An 18452-nucleotide genomic window follows, 5' to 3' on the forward strand; every position below is an offset into this window, starting at 1 on the left:
ATGTTATCTGAGAAAATTTATTAGTTTATTTATTTATTTATTTATTTTTCTATTTTATTTATTTTCCCTTTTTGTTGCCCTTTTCTATTGTTGTTATAGTTATTGTTGTTGCTATTGATGTCATTGTTGTTAGATAGGACAGAGAGGAATGGAGAGAGGAGAGGAAGACAGAGATAGGGAGAGAAAGACAGACACCTGCAGACCTCCTTCACCGCCTGTGAAGCGACTTCCCTGAAGGTGAGGAGCCAGGAGCTTGACCCAGGATCCTTATGCCGGTCCTTGTACTTTGTGCCACCTGCACTTAACCCACTGTGCCACCACCAAACTCCCTATTTATTTATTTATTTTTTAATAGAGTACTGCTTAGCCCTGGTTTATGGTGGTGTGGGTTATTGAACCTGGCACTATGGAACCTCAGGCATGAGAGTCTCTTTACATAATAAAAATTTCTTAGTTTCAACCTCTCTAAAATTGTTATTTCAAGTTAATTCGGGAAAGGTGCTTTTTTGCTAAAAAGAGAATTTTGAGTTGAGAGGTTTGGTCTCCCAGCCCTTGAAGACAAGCTGCTTTGAGCTAGTCATCACTCGATATGCCACATTGCAGTGTTTTTGCAAAGTCACTGTTGATTTGAAGGATTTGCTCTTGGTATATACTGTGATAGGTTTCTGAGACTCCTTTTAAAGTATTTTCTTTCTAATTTTATTTTAGCAATTTCAGTATGACATGAGCAGAGATTTACTTATCTGTACTTTTCTTGATGTTTACTAATTCCTTGAATCTGTTGATTTGTTTATCTGTTTTCCCCACATGAGGCAGTGATTGATGATGTATTTTATTTATTTATTTATTCACTTATTTATTTTCTCCCACCAGGGTTATCTTGGGAGTTCAGTGCCTACAAGTTCAGTGTCACTGCTGGTAGCTATTTTTCTTTCCTCTAGACAGAGATTGAAAGATAGAGTGAAGCAGAAAGACCGTGTGAGATGGGACACTACATGTCTCTCACACCACTCATGAAGCATCCCCCCCTGCAGGCATTCTCATGTCCTAGCACAGGGCTTGAACCCAGGTCCTCACATATTATAATGTATGAGCACTTCCCAGTAAGTCTTCTGCTGGTTCCCTAGAGTGAGGAGAGGCCAAAATTACTGGTAAGCTGCAAAGGAATCTGAGTCTCTGGTGTACACATAGGAAACAGTTGCTACCCTTGAGGAAAAACTGGTGAAGAAAAGAAGTGGCTATCAATCTGTTGGTGCCAACACATCCTGTGAAGTCTTTTCCTTTCATTTCTGATGCTGGATTTTACCTCCATCCTAAATCTAACAGCCTCATTGTGGTTCACAAAGCATCTCCTCCTGTCTGACAGAAAGAATGGAATTCTTATTTGGGTGGAATCCATAGCTGCCAGAGTAGAACCAGGACAGGAAATCACAGTTTAGATTCATCATCTCCTGATAACTTTAATAGGTCATGGGATTCTGTGTTACTTGGTGCATGGCTGTTGGTATGCTTCTAAAACCAGTTCTGTTTCATTGGTTTAATCCCCCCTGCTTAACACTGTATTCTATTTACATAACCACTCTTAACTAATCACCGCCCTGCCTGCAGGGCATTGGTTTAATCCCCACTGGTTCATGATGTCTTTTTGCTCTGCCCCCTCTCGTAGTACACCCTCATTTGCACCAGTCACTTTTCGCTCCACTCTCTCTATGTCACATCCTGTTTCCACCCTACTTGGCGAATATATATATATATATATATATATATATGGACAGGATTGTGATTAGAGATACTTTAGATAGCTTAGCTTAGATTGTGCTGCTTTCTGCATGAATAAAGACTGAAATGTGTACCACCCAGCCATCCATGAGTCTCTGGTTGTCTGACTCCCGCCCACGAAGCCAGCCCGGCACAAGGCAAAATGATAAATAATCCTTGGTCAGTATCCTCTAATATCAGTATATTGGTCAGTATCCTCTATTTCTATTACAACATGAAAAAATGTTATTGTTAGAAAATATTCTGTAAGATTTTAAAAGGCATACAACATAAAACCCTTGCCTCTTGATTCTTTTTTTTTCTACCCCACAGAATTATTATAATACTTTATATTGATTACATGCCTTGAATTAGGGGATTCAGATATTACTTCAAATATATGAGAAAAACTTTTAAAAAATGGTGAGCTCTACTATAAGATGGTGCTAGCACTGAATATGGGACTTAGGAGACTTAGAAACTAGAGTCCTACACCATCACCCCAACTGTCTAGCCTCTATTTTCTAAAAGAATTTGTGCATCATTCTCTCCTTCTAGAATTCCAGTTAGACATGTCTGGTAGACATGTATGAGGACCTCTGAGATTTCCTTCAGTCTTTCCTTTCTATTAACTTCCAGTTCACTTCATCTTTCTACTTTGACTTCATCCAATAGATGTGCTATTCTTCAGTTCTACATTTTCTGTTTCTATTTTTTGTGGTAGGAATTTACAGCTCCAGGTCTGATTTCTATTATTCACATAAAAAGTGAAGAGACAGAGATAATGACAGGAGAGATACCGTAGCACCACAGCCTCTCCTAATGCAGTGGAGGCTAGACTTGAACTTGGGTCATTCACATTTCAAATTAAGCACACTGGTCAAGCAAGCTATTTTAATGGCCCTTCATTTTATTTCTTTTTTTAAATAAATATATGTTTATTTTAGTTCATTGTTATCCTCTTATGTACACTGAATACACTTGTCATAGTGTCTTTAAAGTTTGAATGCTCGTCCCAAAATTTTCTGTTAATTGTCTCTCCTTGAGAGTAGTTCACTCTTCCCTGGTTGTTAGCATGTCAAATAATTTGAATCCTATCTAGGCAGTGGGTGTTGCTGTTGATTTTCATTTAGATTTTCATTTTGTTTGTTTAGAAGGAATTTCATTTTATTGGATTCTTGTAAATTATGTGACATTTAGCTGAGTTGTTCAAATCTTAGTTCCATTCTTTTATGCTGAGCAAGGTTGCCTTGAGTCTTCATGAATGCATGATTAAGAGTCACCACAAATTTCATTAAGGTCTACAAACCAAATTTGGAGCTTCTTGTTTTTTTATGTTTGTTTGTTGGTTTGTTTTGTTTTACCAAACTACTGCTTAGTTCTGGTTTATGGTGGTTCAGGGGATTGAACATGGGACATTGGAGCCTCAGGCAGGAGAGCCTCTTTGCATAACCATTATGCTATCTACCCCCACCCACTTCTTACTTCTCTGGGTTGCTTATTGATAGTATCTGTACTTCATTCACTAGTATCTGTGCCTTTTATGAACTTAATTGGTTTTATAAAATAAAAAAAAATGCCAACTTTCTTTAGAAATGTCTTTCATAGTAATAATAAAATTATAAGATAAATTATATATATATATATAAAGATAAATACCATACTGCTTTCTTCTTTTCAATATTGGTATAACTATGAGATTTGTTTATGTGTAAACACTGCCTAGTTTTTTCCATTAGCCTGGATCCATATATATAGTATGTGTCAATGTGATAAGAGTTCACTTGACCCAACTAAAAATAAACTCCATGTAACAACTGATATTTTCATCTTCATATGTGTGATTCATGTCTCTACTATTTTGTAGCACAAAATTGGTGCCAGACATGAAAAGGTTCCATGGCTGCCAGTTCTTAGCAACATCGCCCCGCCAGATATTCGTCGGGATGTGGCATCATCTAAGTTCATTTCCCACGTCTACACTCGACCAGACCTGCCAATATATGCGGATATCTTCGCCCACCCTGTCCAACGCTTGACGTCTCGTCACCCAATCTGGTCCCCTACGCCTACACTGAACTTCTCTGTTCCAGACTCTTGGAAACAGAGTTGGCAGTCAGCTGAGGTAAAGAACAAACACCTCATCACAGACCCCTGCAAGCGTCAACCCGGCTTTGACCTAGCACATTACGATTGGGCCCTCCTCAATCGCTATCGAACAGGCCATGGCCGGTGCGCCACTATGTTCCATCGCTGGGGAGCCAGAGACCACCTGAACTGCCCCTGCGGCTACAGACAGACTATGACCCACATAGTCAACGACTGCCACCTCTCCAGATTCAAAGGAGGTCTCGAAACTTTACATCAGGCTCAACCTGACGCTGTTGACTGGCTACGGAAGAAGGGCAAACGCTAGAAGAAGAAGAAGAAGAAGAAGAAGGAAATTATAAATTTTAATGGCAATCAACTACTAACTTATACTCATCAGATTGTGACTACTATGCTGCGCAGCTGAATATACAATTTTTAAATAAATATATCATTTTAAAAGATGTTTTATTGCCACCATGGTTATTGCTGGGTTCAGTGCTGGCACACTATATGAATCCACTGCTCCCGACTTTTTATTTTTTAGTTTTGGTCTGTTTTATTTGGTAAGGCAGAGAGAAATTGAGAGGGTAGAGAGAGAAAGATAGCCACCTAGATAGACCTACAGGCCTGCTTCAATGCTTATGTGAAGAGATCCCCCTGCAGGAGGGGAGCAGGGAACCAGGGTCCTTGGACATGGTACGCCACCCTGGCTTCCACAAATATATATATATGGTTATTAATATCATTGACGAATGTGTTCACCAGTGAAACATTTACACTCATCTATGGGTATTCTGGAATTTATAACTACCCTTTAATATATTTCAACATTTTTATAAATTTTGAAATCTGCTATTCATTTTTACATGTAAGCACAGGAAATAGTAAAAGGAAGTTCTACAGAAATAATTTTTGTAGCATATTGGTATTGTATTATATTACAATAGGATAGCATAGAGTAATATAGCTACATGCATCAGGAAATTCTGAGACCAAGCTGCAGATGCTACCATGACTCCAATGTGACTTCCCTGGGCAGACAACCTCACCAATGTGTCCTGGAACTCCCACCTCTCCAGTGTCCTGATTCCTTTCTGTATTTCCTAAGGAAAAACGGAAACAGGCTGGGAGTATGAATCAACCTGCCAACATTCATGTGCAGTAGAGAAGCAATTACAGAAACTAAACCTTCCACCTTCTGCATCCCATAGTGATCCTGGGTGCATACTCCCAGAGGGATAGAGAATAGGAAAGCTTCCAATGGAGGGGATCGGATACAAAACTCTGGTGGTGGTAATTGTATGGAATTGTACCCCTCTTATACCACAATCTTGTCGATCATTAATAAATCACTAAAAATAAAAGTTGTAACTTACTTCTTTAAAAAAATATTTATTTATTTATTCCCTTTTGTTGCTCTTGTTTTTTTATTGTTGTAGTTATTGTTGCTGATATTGATGTTGTCATTGTTGGATAGGACAGAGAGAAATGGAGAGAGGAGGGGAAAACAGAAAGGGGGAGAGAAAGATACTTGCAGACCTGCTTCACCGCCTGTGAAGCAACTCCGTGGCAGGTGGGGAGCTGAGGGCTCAAACTGAGATCCTTAGCAGGTCCTTGTACTTCACGCCACATGCGCTTAACCGGCTGTACTACTGCCTGACTCCCTGTAACTTACTTCTTATATTATGATATACAAATTTCAAATCAAGTAAAATCCACAGCACACTGTTTTGAGCTATATACAAATTTAATTAAACTACAAAAATAAAAACATCAATGCTAAACTCAAATGTAGGAATGAGAGAACTCATATAAGAAAAATCATTCTGGTGTATTGCACCAAAGTAAAAGACTCTGGGGTGAGTGGGAAAGCAGATTCAGGTCCTGAAACAAGATGGCAAAGGACCCAGTGGGTGTTGTATTGTTATGGAGAAAACTGGGAAATGTTATATATGTATGAACTATTGTATTTACTATCAACTGTGAAACATTAATCCCCTAATAAAGAAATTTAAAAAAAAAATCGTTCATAGTTAATTTATTAGTGATACTTGAATTCTAAAGTTAACTGGAGCATTCATGAATTACTTTTTAATGTTTTCCTATAAGATATCCCTTTAAAATGAGTATGAAGAATTTAAATCAGAAAGGAATAAGTTTTTAATTAAACCAAACTAAGCATCGATATAATAATGTATCACATTACATTTTCTACCTACCACAAAATCCCTTAATATCAACATGATTAACTTTGTAAACAGTATCTCAAATTATATTTAAAATGTCACCTCATTTTTAAACATATTCTAAAAGTAGAAAGAAAAATGTTAAAAAATATTTATCACAGAGCCTATCTAATTTCTCACAGAAGAGGAAATCATAAAAAATGGTTTCACTTCAGGATAAATATATATTGTTGAGAAACAGACACAAAAGGGTCCAAGGAAGCCTTCTCTGGAGCAATGAAGCAGCTGGTGCCATTAAAATCATCCTTTTTTTTTTTTTCTCCAGGGACCTTAGAGGCTATCATACATGTTTTTAAGACTAAAAATAAATATAAGCCTTATCCTTCAACTGAAGATGAGACCAGCACCCTCTGGGAGAAATCCAACTGCAGATCTAAGTGGGATACAGAGCTTTAGAGCAATATATCACTTCTTTTTTCTGCTTCTTTGTGAATCTACTTTGAATAGGGGAGTTCATTTCTAATATTTAAGAAACTGGACATAAATAGGAAAGCTAAAACGTGATTGTCCGATCTTGACATACCTCCCATTCAGAATCAGGAAAGGATCAGGAAATACAAGGAACTTTCATCCCACAAAAATATTTGCTTTCTAAACTGGGTAAGGTGTTGTATATTATTTTAAATGTTTTGCATATCTCAAATAGTTCACTAAACATTTCGAAAAGTTGAAGTCTATCAACTAATGATTACTATGCAAAGGTTAAAAACTAAGGTGATGTACCTGCTGCGGTTAAGGGTCAGCAATAGAGGTTTCTTCTTCATGGGAAATAAGATCAAGACAGGACCATCATACTGTAAGAGGAGTGCAGTTCAGTAGCCAACTCTGACGTGTGTCTTGAGTTCTTAGAAGCTGGAAAGCAATGTGAGCACAGAGCTATAGATAGCCAACCGGAAGTGGTTCTTCCGGTGAGAAAGGACAACGTGAAACACTTGTCAATTCATCTGAGACTTGGGTTCGGGAACATTTCACATGGAAACTATGGTGTGTTTGGAATGATTTCAAAAGAGTCTCAAGATAACCTTTGTTTTTAACTAGGGAGTGTATTTGTAGGCTATTTGTAAGAGAACATTGAGGAACAAGACCGCAGCTTAGAAAAGCTTTTAGGAAACACTTCACAGTGTAAGAAGCAAGGTATTTTACATTAAATGAGTGGGACCACCCTCCTGGCCATGTCGTTTACTAAAGGTAAGCCATCTGGGAAAGACATAAGCTTACCAAAGTACATTTTGTAACTAGGAATAATGGAAACATCACCCTTATTTTTTAAAATAAATAACACAGGTAGTAGATACCGTCTGACTAAAATATTTGAGTTAAATGCTAGCTTTCACCTTTAAGTAGTGAGTTAAAAAGATGGAGAGGGAGACGAGTGGTGAAATATGGTGAAAGGTCATATGAAACCGGCTCTAACAGGTTTTTATGATTGATTGAGAGAAGAGGAAAGTTACAGATGAATAAAGGTGTTTAGCTAGGCTGAGAGGTTAATAATTCTGCAGAACTGATTAATAGATATGGAGAAGGGAGGGACTTGTTTCAAGATAAAGATAATGTGCTTACTTTCATGCATGTTGAGTTGGAGGTATTAACATAACCTGTCAATGGAAATGTGCCGCAGACATCTGAAAATAAAAAAGATGAAAGAAGAGGATTAAAGAAAGCGTGTCTCTACTCTGATCAACCTCTCTTTAGCCACAAGTCACAGATACTGAGAGATGGAAGCTTAACACCAAAATGATTAGAGGTGTCAGAATCCATGTGAGTTCGTGTGTATAAAGAGAAAAAGGAATGGGAGCCAGGTGGTGACACACCTGATTAAGTGCACACATTAGAGTGCACAAGGACCCACTCAGGTTCAAGCCCCTAGTCCCCACCTGCAGGGGCAAAGCTTAATGAGTGGTGAAGCATGGTTGTGGATGTCTCTCTGGCTCCCTATATCTCCCCCCTCCTCTCAATTTCTCTGTTTCTATCCAATAATAAATAAAAAAAAATATTTTTGTGGCTTTTAAAAAGTTTTCATTTATAAAATGGAAATATTGACAAGATCATAGGATAAGAGGGGTACAATTCCATACAATTCCCACCACCAGAGTTTTGCAACACATCCCTTCCATTGGAAGCTTTCCTATTCTATATTCCTCTGGGAGTATGGACCCAGGATCACCATGGGGTGCAGAAGGTGGAAGGTCTGACTTCTGTAATTGCTTCTCTGCTGAACATAGGTGTTGGCAGTTCGATCCAAACTCCCAGTCTGTCTCTGTTCCTTAGTGAGATAGGGGTCTGGGGAGGCAGGGCTCAGGACACTTTAGTTGGGTTGTTTGCCCAGGGAAGTCAGGTTGGCATTATGGTAGTATCTGGAATCTCATGGCTGAAAAAGATTTAAGATATAAAGCAGAACAAATCATTGACTGATCGTTAACCTAAAGGCAAGAATATTGATTATGAAGATTAGGGGGTCTCCATTTTGAAAAAAGCTAGTAGGTCTATTTTAGGTATATTCCAAGGGGCCCATGATTTTACTAGTTTTTGCCTGAGCCTGACATCTGATATGCAGGTGGACCCAAGTTATTGTCTGGAGAGATGGTGTCAGAGTTGGAAATAGGACTAGAAAGCTAGATCAGGGTAGAAAGTAGCTCTTAAATATGGGAAAAATATATAAATATTGTTAATTGTAAACCCCACTGATTTGATCTGGGGCCCATATTCAGCTTAGGAGCCTGTGTAACCTCTGCATCCCTGTAGGTCTAAGCTCGCATTCTGTGGTCACAGCTAGGAACATTCTAGGCTGCACAAATTTTGAGACATATCTTCCTCAGGTGGTAGAGTATGTTGTCCAACCTCCCTTCGGAGAATGGAACAATCCCTACCATTGTTGATCCACATTGAGGGAAAAGTCCTACAGGGGCCCACAGAGGGGTCCATTATGTTGTTCCTGATGGAGATGACCAGTGGCAGTAGAGAAAGGGATCTGTTAGAGGTCTAGGCTCATCATGTCTGTGTGGGATTCCCAGGACTCCCTGACTAGGGCCCCAGGTGATGGGGTGACCTGGTAGTGACTAAAGAGTCATCATTAAACTATGACAATGTCTTGCCCTTATTCAGCTTTTGTAGTCCTTACTTTGTCTGACAAAGTTAATGACTTGTTCTTTGAAATATTCTATCTCCTAAGAGCTTAGACCAGGGGCAACTGCTGGTGTTACTTTATAAGATACAGCTATATGTAAAATAGCATTAAAGGACATAAAACTAGTATTTTTAAAAAAATCTTTTCAAAAAGAGAAAAAGAATGAGGATACAAAGTCACAACCTAGGAATATTGTGAAATACAGAAGAGAAAGTAAGGAAATAGAATTGGAACAGTGCTGGAGGCATGGAAAACAGAAGTGAGGAGTGTGGAATGTGAACTAGGACCTAGACTCTACAAAACAAGGCAGGCAGAGGAATGTTATGGAAAAAGACTTGAAAAGTCATTACAGCTGGTAATTTTTATGGAGCTGTTTGCATTTTGTAATGTCAGGAGAATAATACTGACGGCAGTATCCTACGTGCAAGTCCATCACCGTCTGTGTTTCCTCTTCTAATGAAGAAACTCCTTATACCAATAGCAGCACATAACACACCATTGTACTTCTTCTTCTAGCGTTTGCCCTTCTTCCGTAGCCAGTCAACAGCGTCAGGTTGAGCCTGATGTCTGCTTGTTGCTGGCTTTGAAAGTGACTGGGATCCATGTGGATTCAGTCGGCTAGGAAGGATCGTCAGTTTCCCCAATAAATGGGTACTCACTGTACTTATAGGTTATGATGCCTGAGGTTTAATTAGTGTACTGCATATGCTAGATCAAGTAATTCTCTGCCCCACTCTCTCTCATATAAATATATAAACCATTAAAAAAAATAGAAGGAGTAAGAGGACAATTGCTCCCCTATGTAGAGCATACACATTACTATGCAAATAGACCCTGGTTCAAATCCCCAGACCCCACCTATAGGACTAGAAGCTTCCTGAGTGGTATTTCTGGTATCTCTCTTTCTTCTTCTCTATCTCCCCATTCCCTCTCAATTTTTCTCTTTTTCTATTAAAAAAAGAGAAACAGAAAAGATAGAAGAGAAGAGAGGAGAGGAAAAGAGACAAGAGGGGAAAAAAGATAGGAGGAGAGGAGAGGTTAGGTGGTGGCTTACTTGGTATAGCATACATGGTTCCCTGTGTGAGAGCCAGCTCAGAATCAAGCCCAACTTCCCACCTGCAGGGGCATGTATCATGAGCAAGGGAGAAATTCTACAGATTTTGCTCCTTCTCTCTGTCTCTCTCTCCTTTTCTGTTTTCTTTCTTTCTTTCTTTTTTTCTTTCTTCCTTTCCTCTTTCTTTTTAACCTCTTTAAATTCTGACTATCACAAAAAAACTGGCAATCAGGAATAGTGGCATCACGCAGGTACCAAGTCCCAGCAATAACCCTAGTGGCAAGTAAATATAAGAAAAATTTAAGAAGAACCAAGGACCAGAGTCTCCCTCTAGGGACTGTGGTGAGAACACAATCCTGCTGAGGCATTAATCTTGAAGTTTTAACCTCCAGAACCATGAAAGTATAAATTTGTGTTGCTTCTGTATGTCCATTTTACGGTAACTTGTTAGAGATAATTTGTGATAGGAAACTAATCACTGAGAAATTCACTAGTCACTCCACATTTACTAAAGGAAGTCAGAGTTGGAATCAGACTTTTTTTGATCTGAAATCCAGGCTCTGTATAAGAAGGACCAAGTATGTCCCAGGGCAGTAAGGAAGGAATAGGCATAGGGAGGGCCAGCAGACAACTGAAAGGGAAGCAATGATCAATTCTCATTCCTCCATTTAATTTTTACTGAGCATTTACTTAGAATAACACCTTTTCCTTAATATAATCATGTATTAGATGACTCCCTCTTCCTCTCTTTCCTCCACTTCATTTCTTCCTACTTTGGAGAGATGATCTGGCAAATTTTAGTATCCATTCCTAATGCCTCTCTGCCCATTGACTCTACCTCAATCTCTGCAATTGGACCTCAAGAAAAACAAATCACAACCTGAAACATTCCTACTGGTTGAGTCTCTAGTATTGAGTTAAACAGCAATATGACATTTTCTGGCATCTTGGTCATTATTAGAATAAGCATTTCAGAGATGAACCAGTTTGCAAATGAAATATCCATTTTCTTTCTAGAACAGAAAGAAAAAGGGGATAGGAACTGTTATTTAGCTATTTCTATAGGAGAGGAGAGCTTTAGGGCTTTAATTCTCTTAATCTTTAAAAATGTAGGAAGGCTTCTAGGGGAAGAAAAAAAATGTAAGAAAACCTCATTCAGTTTCCCACAGCTTTGGAAAACGAAGTTACCAACTTTTTTTTTTTTTTTTTTTTTTGGTTTTCTGAGCACCTGAAAGAATTCTGGGTGTGACACAGCTGTGCTATCCTCACTTTCCATTAGCCAAGACAAAACAGCCAAGAACAGTAGAAAAGTGGTTCCCTTTTAACAGCTGCTGCTGATAATAAAATTATGGACATCCTATCAATGAAGTCTGCAGATCAAGATCATGAGCCTGGAATAACAACTCAAAACAGGACTGGGAAAAGAAGCCATGAGAAACCACACGGAGCCATCGCCCACCCATTGAGAGTTTGCCCCAGCTGAACCTAAGTAAACAGGGAAGATGCTCCTCACCTGCCACACCACCACAGCGCCTCCTGCAGGTTGAAAAGCAGAAAACACACCCAACAAAAACATGGGGAAAAATACAAATATTTATCTCCATAAGGATTATGAAAACATGTTGGAATATGAAAAAAAAAAGATAATTATGAAGGTGCTTCAGGACTCCAATCATAACGTACAAACTCAAATCAAGGAATTCTGAGATCTATTCAACAAAGAATTCAGAATTTCGCAGAGAGAGCTCTGAGAAGAATTACAGAAGCTAAAAGACATCCTTGACAGCACTAAAGCCTATCCCTATCTGAGAGGGCTTGTATCCACAGTCAACTAACTTAAGAATACAACAGCAAAAGCAGCAGGCCCTTAGAGAGCAAAGCGTTGGAGAAGAAAGATTTACAAAAAATGAAGCAATTCTCTGTGAGTTAGCAGATTTCATCAGAAAGAAGAATGTGAAAGTTTCAGAGCCTGTGAAAATGAAGAGGAAGAGAGAGAAGAGAGCATATTTACAAAAATTATTTCAGAAAAAAATCCCACATGTAAACAATGGTCAAACATTAGATGAAGTAGAAGCTGAGGGGAAGTCAAAGCCATTAAGCCCTAAACAAACAACCCCAAACAATACTGTAGTGTCACTGTCCAAAAGTAAGGGGGAGGAAGGAATGCAAACTGCAAACTGCAAGGGAAAGGACTAAGCCGGTATGGAGGGCGGGACCATCAAGGCTGTCACAAGATTTCTCAACACAGACTCAAGAAGCAAGAAGGGAAAAGAATGGCAATTTTATAATATTAAGAAATAATAATTATAGGGGCCAGGCAGTGGCACACCTGGGTAAGTGCACACCTGGGTAAGTGCACAAGGACCCAGGTTCAAGCCCCTGCCCTGCCCCCTTCTGCAGGGGGAAAAGCTTCACAAGTGGTGAAGTAGGGCTGCAGGTGTCTCTCTGTCTCTTTCTCTCTCTACCTCCTCCTCCCTTCTCAATTTCTCTCTGTCTCTATCCAATAATAAATAAGTCAAAAAACAGAAATTACAATTATCAATCATGTTACTATCCTGCCAAATTATCTTTCAAGTATGAGAAAAACCAAAAGCTTCCCAGACATACAGAAACAGAAGGAATTCACCCCCAATGACTCTGCCTTGCAAGAACTATTGAAAGCAAAAGAAGTAAAAGAATTCGAACCCCAAATGAGGTCAAAAGAATATAAATGGAAATTCAAACAAAAGCAACAAAAGGACCAACCATATAGGAAGGAAAAGGGAAGGCAGAAAGGACAGAGTGATGTGACCAATGCAAGTAAACCAAGGCCAAACAACCGTGTTCCTCTTCTCACTATTATTTCTGTTTCTGTTTTCAACAAAGACAAATACTTTTTTTTTTTTTTAGCTTTGTAAATGACATGAGCTAGAGCTCATGTTTATACCTTATCTGACAGGACACTTCAAACTGAATCAAATTCTTTGTGACTTAACTTTTAAAAAGGGTAGTAATTTTTTTTTTTTTAGAAAACCTAGGAGAACAGTAAAATTTGTTCTGATTCCTGAAGAATTATGCTACCTTTCCCCCCCTAGATTTATGACAGAAAAAAAAAACCCTTCAAAATAAAAACGTCTAGTCTGGAAATGTTTTCCATTGGTCATTTATTCACAGATTGATCAAGAGCTTCCAGCAGAACTGAATCCCTGGGTGAGGGATTTCCACTGATGTGACTTAGCAAAATCCCAGCATTCCTTGAGTTAGTTCCAATGTTCTCTGGTTACTCATTAGTGAAGACTCTTGTTTTGAACTCCATGAAGTCTCTGTGCCAGCAGCCTTCTTGCCCAGGAGCAGTGTGGCTGTAAAAATTATGTCACTTCCATCATAGACTCTAGGGTTCCCCACTGCCACAGTTGGACACAGAGAGAGGAATCCATGTGAAATGAAGATGTTTTTAAAAAAATATTTATTAATTATTGGATAGAGACAGAGAGAAATTGAGAAGGGAGGGGTAGACAGGGAGAGAGACAGAGAGACACCTGCAGGCCTGCCTCATCACTTGTGAAGCTTTCCCCCTGCAAGTGGGGACCAGAGGCTTGAACCTGAGTTCTTGCACACTGTCAAGTGAGCGCTTAAACAGATGTGCCACCACCTGGCCCTGGTTAAGATCTTTTATGACTACAATTTATTTCCTGCTTTTGTAAGATTACTGGATTGTGAGGATACAAGAGTATGTAGAGGTCATCGGTGATGAAGTAGTTGGTACTTTTGTAAAGAGTTCTCAGTTTCCCAGTTACATATGAGCCAACATACGGGGCACTCACACAGTGCAGAGAACTCAGCCCTGGCAGGTGCTGTTGAGTCAAAGGCCAGGTTTCTGAAGATTGTCAAAGGAATCAAGGGAATGTCATCTTGATTAAAGTTCTTTTAATGAAAACTTTCATGCCTGAGGTGTCAAAGGCCCCAGGTTCAATCCCAGCACCAGTAAAGCCAGAACTGAGCAGTGCTCAGGTAATAATAAACAATTAAAAAGTAATTGAATCAATTCACTTCGTGTTTTACACCCCCTCACACACACCTGCATCATCTATACTTCTACACTGCAAGCTTGAATTATGGTCATTCCAGATTAACTTTTTAAAAGTAAATAATGTTCCACAAAATTATGTGTCATCCTTACACAAGGGCCATGCTAATGTCTGTATCATTACAGTTTTAGTATAGGTGTGGCTGAAGTAAGCACACCATCTTAAAAGTTTAACCTCTTCCTTTTCTTAATAAGGTATGTGACATTTTAGAGCTCTGTGCACAGAAATTAAGAAAATAATATGTTACAAATGCATTACACAAGTGCTTAATATTCATGGTGAAAGTGAAATGTGCACAGCTAGGAAAATGCAAACATTGACATGTTTAGTTACATAATGAAAAATGGAATTATCTAGTGATTTTCATTCTCACCTCCCCAAAACATCACTCTAAGTACAGCATTGTATTATTTTAAAAAAAAAGGAAGCATAGCAGTGACCAGCCATGTTGCTCAGTGGTAGACTGCATTGTTCTTATTATGAGGCCCTCATCTCAAGTCCTGCTACGGAGACTATGGAAGAAATACACTAATGAAAGTCCTTAGGGCACTCTGTGCACACCTGGTTAAGTGCATACAGCGCCACACTCAAGCTTCCGGGTTTGAGCCCCTGCTCTCTCCCTACAGGGGGAAACTTCATGAGTGGTGAAGCAGGTCTGCAGGTGTCTCTTTTTGTCTCTCCCTCTGGGTCTCCCTCTTCCCTCTAAATTTCTCTGTGTCCTATCTACTGAAACAAATAAATAAATAAATAAAATAAGAAGAAAAAAGAAGAACAAAATTTAAAAAGGAAAAATGGCTTCCAGGATCTATGGATTTATTGTACAGGCTCTGATCTCCAGTGATAACTCTGGTGACAAAAAAATGCTTGTGTGAGCAAAATAAACACATTTTATTTTATTTTTAAAATACTGTATTTATTTGTGTGAAACGTTGCTAAATCATTACTAAAAATTAACTAGTAATTTAATTTATACAGAGACCAGAACACTGCTAGATTTTGGTATATGGTGGTGTCAGGTATTGAACTTGTGACCTATGGGGCAATGACTGTTTGGTGCACCATCTCCATACTTCCTCACCAACCCCAAAGTCCATTATTTTATTATTTATTTTTATTGAGGGGGTCAATGTTTTACATTGAAATCACTGTGCCATGAGTATAATTTCATTATGCATCAGGCCCTGTGTATCTATGTCCATAGCAGCACAATTTGTATTTGCCAAGACTTGGAAGCCACCCAGATGTCCAACTACTGTTGTACAGTTGAGTGGCAAAAAAAAAAAAAAAAAAACTTATTATATATATATGATGAAATATTATTTGGCTGTTAAAATTGAATAAGCATATTACTTTAACAATAAAATCAGCACACCCTAAAGCTGTAAGAATACACCTGTGACACCCTCCACAATGCAAATCATAAACTGTTTCTAAGTATTCTTTGAAAACATATTGAAATGTGCTATATTCAATCAACAACATTGTTTTGTTTTGGTTTTTTTTGCTGTCTTCTACCTTCCATTCTAACACCTCCTATCAGTTCTGTATTTTTGGTATTGTTTCAAGTCTGTATTTCCTCTAACATGAAAACAATAATATCATTTGGATCATGTAAAATTTACAATTATAAGTCATATCTAATGTTATCAGTGAATTTATTTCTTAACTAATCTTTGGACATATTCCCCTCTCTTATTTTATTACACTGTGCAGGCTTCTTGGGACAATGTTGGATAAAATTGCTAATGAGTATCTTCAACTTGGTTGCAAACTCAGGGGAAAAGAATTTAGTTTTTTTACACTTAAAGCAATGCTAGCTGAGTGTTTTTGATATGTGAATTTTATTAGACTAAGGGAGTGCCTTTCTATTCTGAGTTTTATACCAATTTTTATTGAGAACTATGAGTTATTTTTTCCTTCATCCTTTGATTGACATTTGATTATTAATCTAATCTTTTCAAGATTTCCAGATATAAACAAAATGATCTTGCTATATTATCCCTTTCATATTGTATTGGTATTAATTTATTGTAAGTCTTTCAAAACTATTTCTATGTTCATGAGAAACCCTATTGTGAAATTTATAATGCAAAATACAAAGAGGAACTGGGAAATTTTATAAATCACTGTAATTTCTGGAAGAGTTTCTAGAACATGTGTGTTATTGCTCAAATAGCTTGAAAAATTCACAAGTGAAGCTGCCTGAGCCAGAATCTCTCTTTGTGAAACACTTTTAAAGTCTCATTCAATTTAATAGCTTAGGGATATTCATAATTATTATTTTTCCTCATATAAGTTGTGCTATGCTTTTTTTACATTACTTGATCATTTTTCCACATCATGAAATTTATTGACACAAAGTCATAGACAACTATCGCAGTTTGAATATTGTCATATTTCTCTATTTCTCTAAATATATACTTACTTGTCCTGGTTTCCCAGTTGAATGTACGCTAACAGTTAAAATGTAACAGACCCAAGCCCACATGAGACTATCCTGTTAAGCCTCTATGCTTTGAGCTTTGTAATAGTTAATACCATGAAAGTATATCTTATAGTTCATTGCTCACATGAATTTATTGTGGTTTGTTTTTGTTTTCCCCACATGATCATCCTTGTTGGTGATTTAAAAAATGTACTTTTGTTCAAAACCCTTCTCTCCAGTTTGGTTGATAAAGATATGACATACATCACTGTTATGCTTAATGTGTTTTGACGGTTTGGAATATCAGTAACTTATTTGGAAATTTGTTCTCATTCTGACGCACCACCAGTAAGTGATAAAAAGCACCGAAAAGAAAGTTCTACTTCAGGATAGCAGGTAAAGCTTATCCTATGAAGTAATAGTTTCAGTTAAAATCAATCACTAGAGGAAAGAGAAGAAATCCTGGCGATGCTCCAAATTATCATTTTAACTTGCTTTTCTCCTGATGACATAGGATGTAGACCATCACTTCATATACCACCCATATGTGCTATGGTGGGATTACTGTTAGGGTCTTTGTTTTGTTTGTTTGTTTTCCCAGAGCACTGCTTATCTCTGGCTTTAGTTGGTGCCTGGAGTTGAACCTGAGACCTTTTCTGCCTCAGACATGAAAGTGTTTTTGTGTAACTACCTTACTATCTCTGCCCCCCCACCAGACATTTGGTCCATTTCCTGATAATTTTTCTTATTGTTAACTCTTAAGATTTTAAAAAATATTTTAGATCATAGTCCCTTCTATTATGTGTCTTTTGGGTTTTTCCTAGTCTGTGCTTGAGTTCTCTTGACATTGCTGTTAGCAGAGCAGCAGTTGTACAATTTAATGGAGTCTTTCTTACCAAGGATTTCTTCCAGGCATTGTGCTTGTGCTGGTGTGTCTAAAAACACAAGATTGACAGATTGATATCATTTATGATTTTTCTTACATCATCTGCTAGAAGTTTTGTACATTTATGATTATGATTTAAGTTGTGTGAATGGTGGGAAATGTGTCTAGATTCCTCATATTATGCATGTGAATTTTCACTTGTTCCTGCACCTTTTGTTGAAAGGACTAATTTTGCTCCATTGTGCTTCCTTTTTTCAGTTTTATTTGAAAGGACAGAGAGAAATTGAGAGGGGAAGGGGAGATGGAAGGGAAAGATAGACATCCTGTTCTCGCTGCATGTGGGGAATAGGGTCTTGAGCCTAGATTCTCATGCAGGGTAACATGTGAATACACATACTTCCTGATGTATTTTGAAAGCATTTAGTTGTAATTCTGTAGATCTCCATTGGCCAGAGCGATCCATTTTCTTTTCCAAATAACATTATTAGTTTTGAATGAACTATTCATCTTAAAGATATAATTTATTTAATTTCAGTGGCCTTTCCGATTAAGATTTAAAATAAACACACTCTTTCTCACAATTCAATCAGTAAATGGAAATAAAATTCAAAAATTAAAAGCTAATCTCTTTCAAAAACAGGAAGGTCCTTTCATGATTTGAGTTGTTTGATTCAGAGGTATTTTTTGTTTTGTTTAGTTTTTTTATTTTGTTTTGTTTTGTGAAAAGTAAGGGATGACTGGTTTCTAACTTAAAGCTTTCAGGCTATTTTGTAATTATGGTGGGATAAGGTGACAAAAACC

General features: G+C 37.9%; 1 long non-coding RNA gene and 1 other non-coding gene across 3 annotated transcripts; both read right to left on the reverse strand.

Annotated features, from left to right (window-relative positions):
- Window positions 1-4735: 4735 nt before the first annotated feature.
- LOC132539252 (uncharacterized) lies at window positions 4736-17691 on the reverse strand. 2 transcript variants are annotated; one of them, XR_009550516.1, is made up of 4 exons: window positions 17662-17691; window positions 7656-7717; window positions 6819-6947; window positions 4736-4952 (listed from the first exon to the last, which is right to left on the reverse strand). It is a non-coding gene; the product is annotated as an uncharacterized LOC132539252 (long non-coding RNA). The 2 variants fall into 2 exon arrangements; XR_009550515.1 differs by lacking the exon at window positions 17662-17691 and adding an exon at window positions 11787-12116.
- LOC132539628 (U6 spliceosomal RNA) lies at window positions 14392-14497 on the reverse strand. The gene has a single exon (XR_009550966.1). It is a non-coding gene; the product is annotated as a U6 spliceosomal RNA (small nuclear RNA).
- Window positions 17692-18452: the final 761 nt, after the last annotated feature.

The sequence above is a fragment of the Erinaceus europaeus genome, chromosome 7 (assembly GCF_950295315.1).
Source record: "Erinaceus europaeus chromosome 7, mEriEur2.1, whole genome shotgun sequence".
In the NCBI taxonomy this organism is placed as follows: Eukaryota; Metazoa; Chordata; class Mammalia; order Eulipotyphla; family Erinaceidae; genus Erinaceus; species Erinaceus europaeus.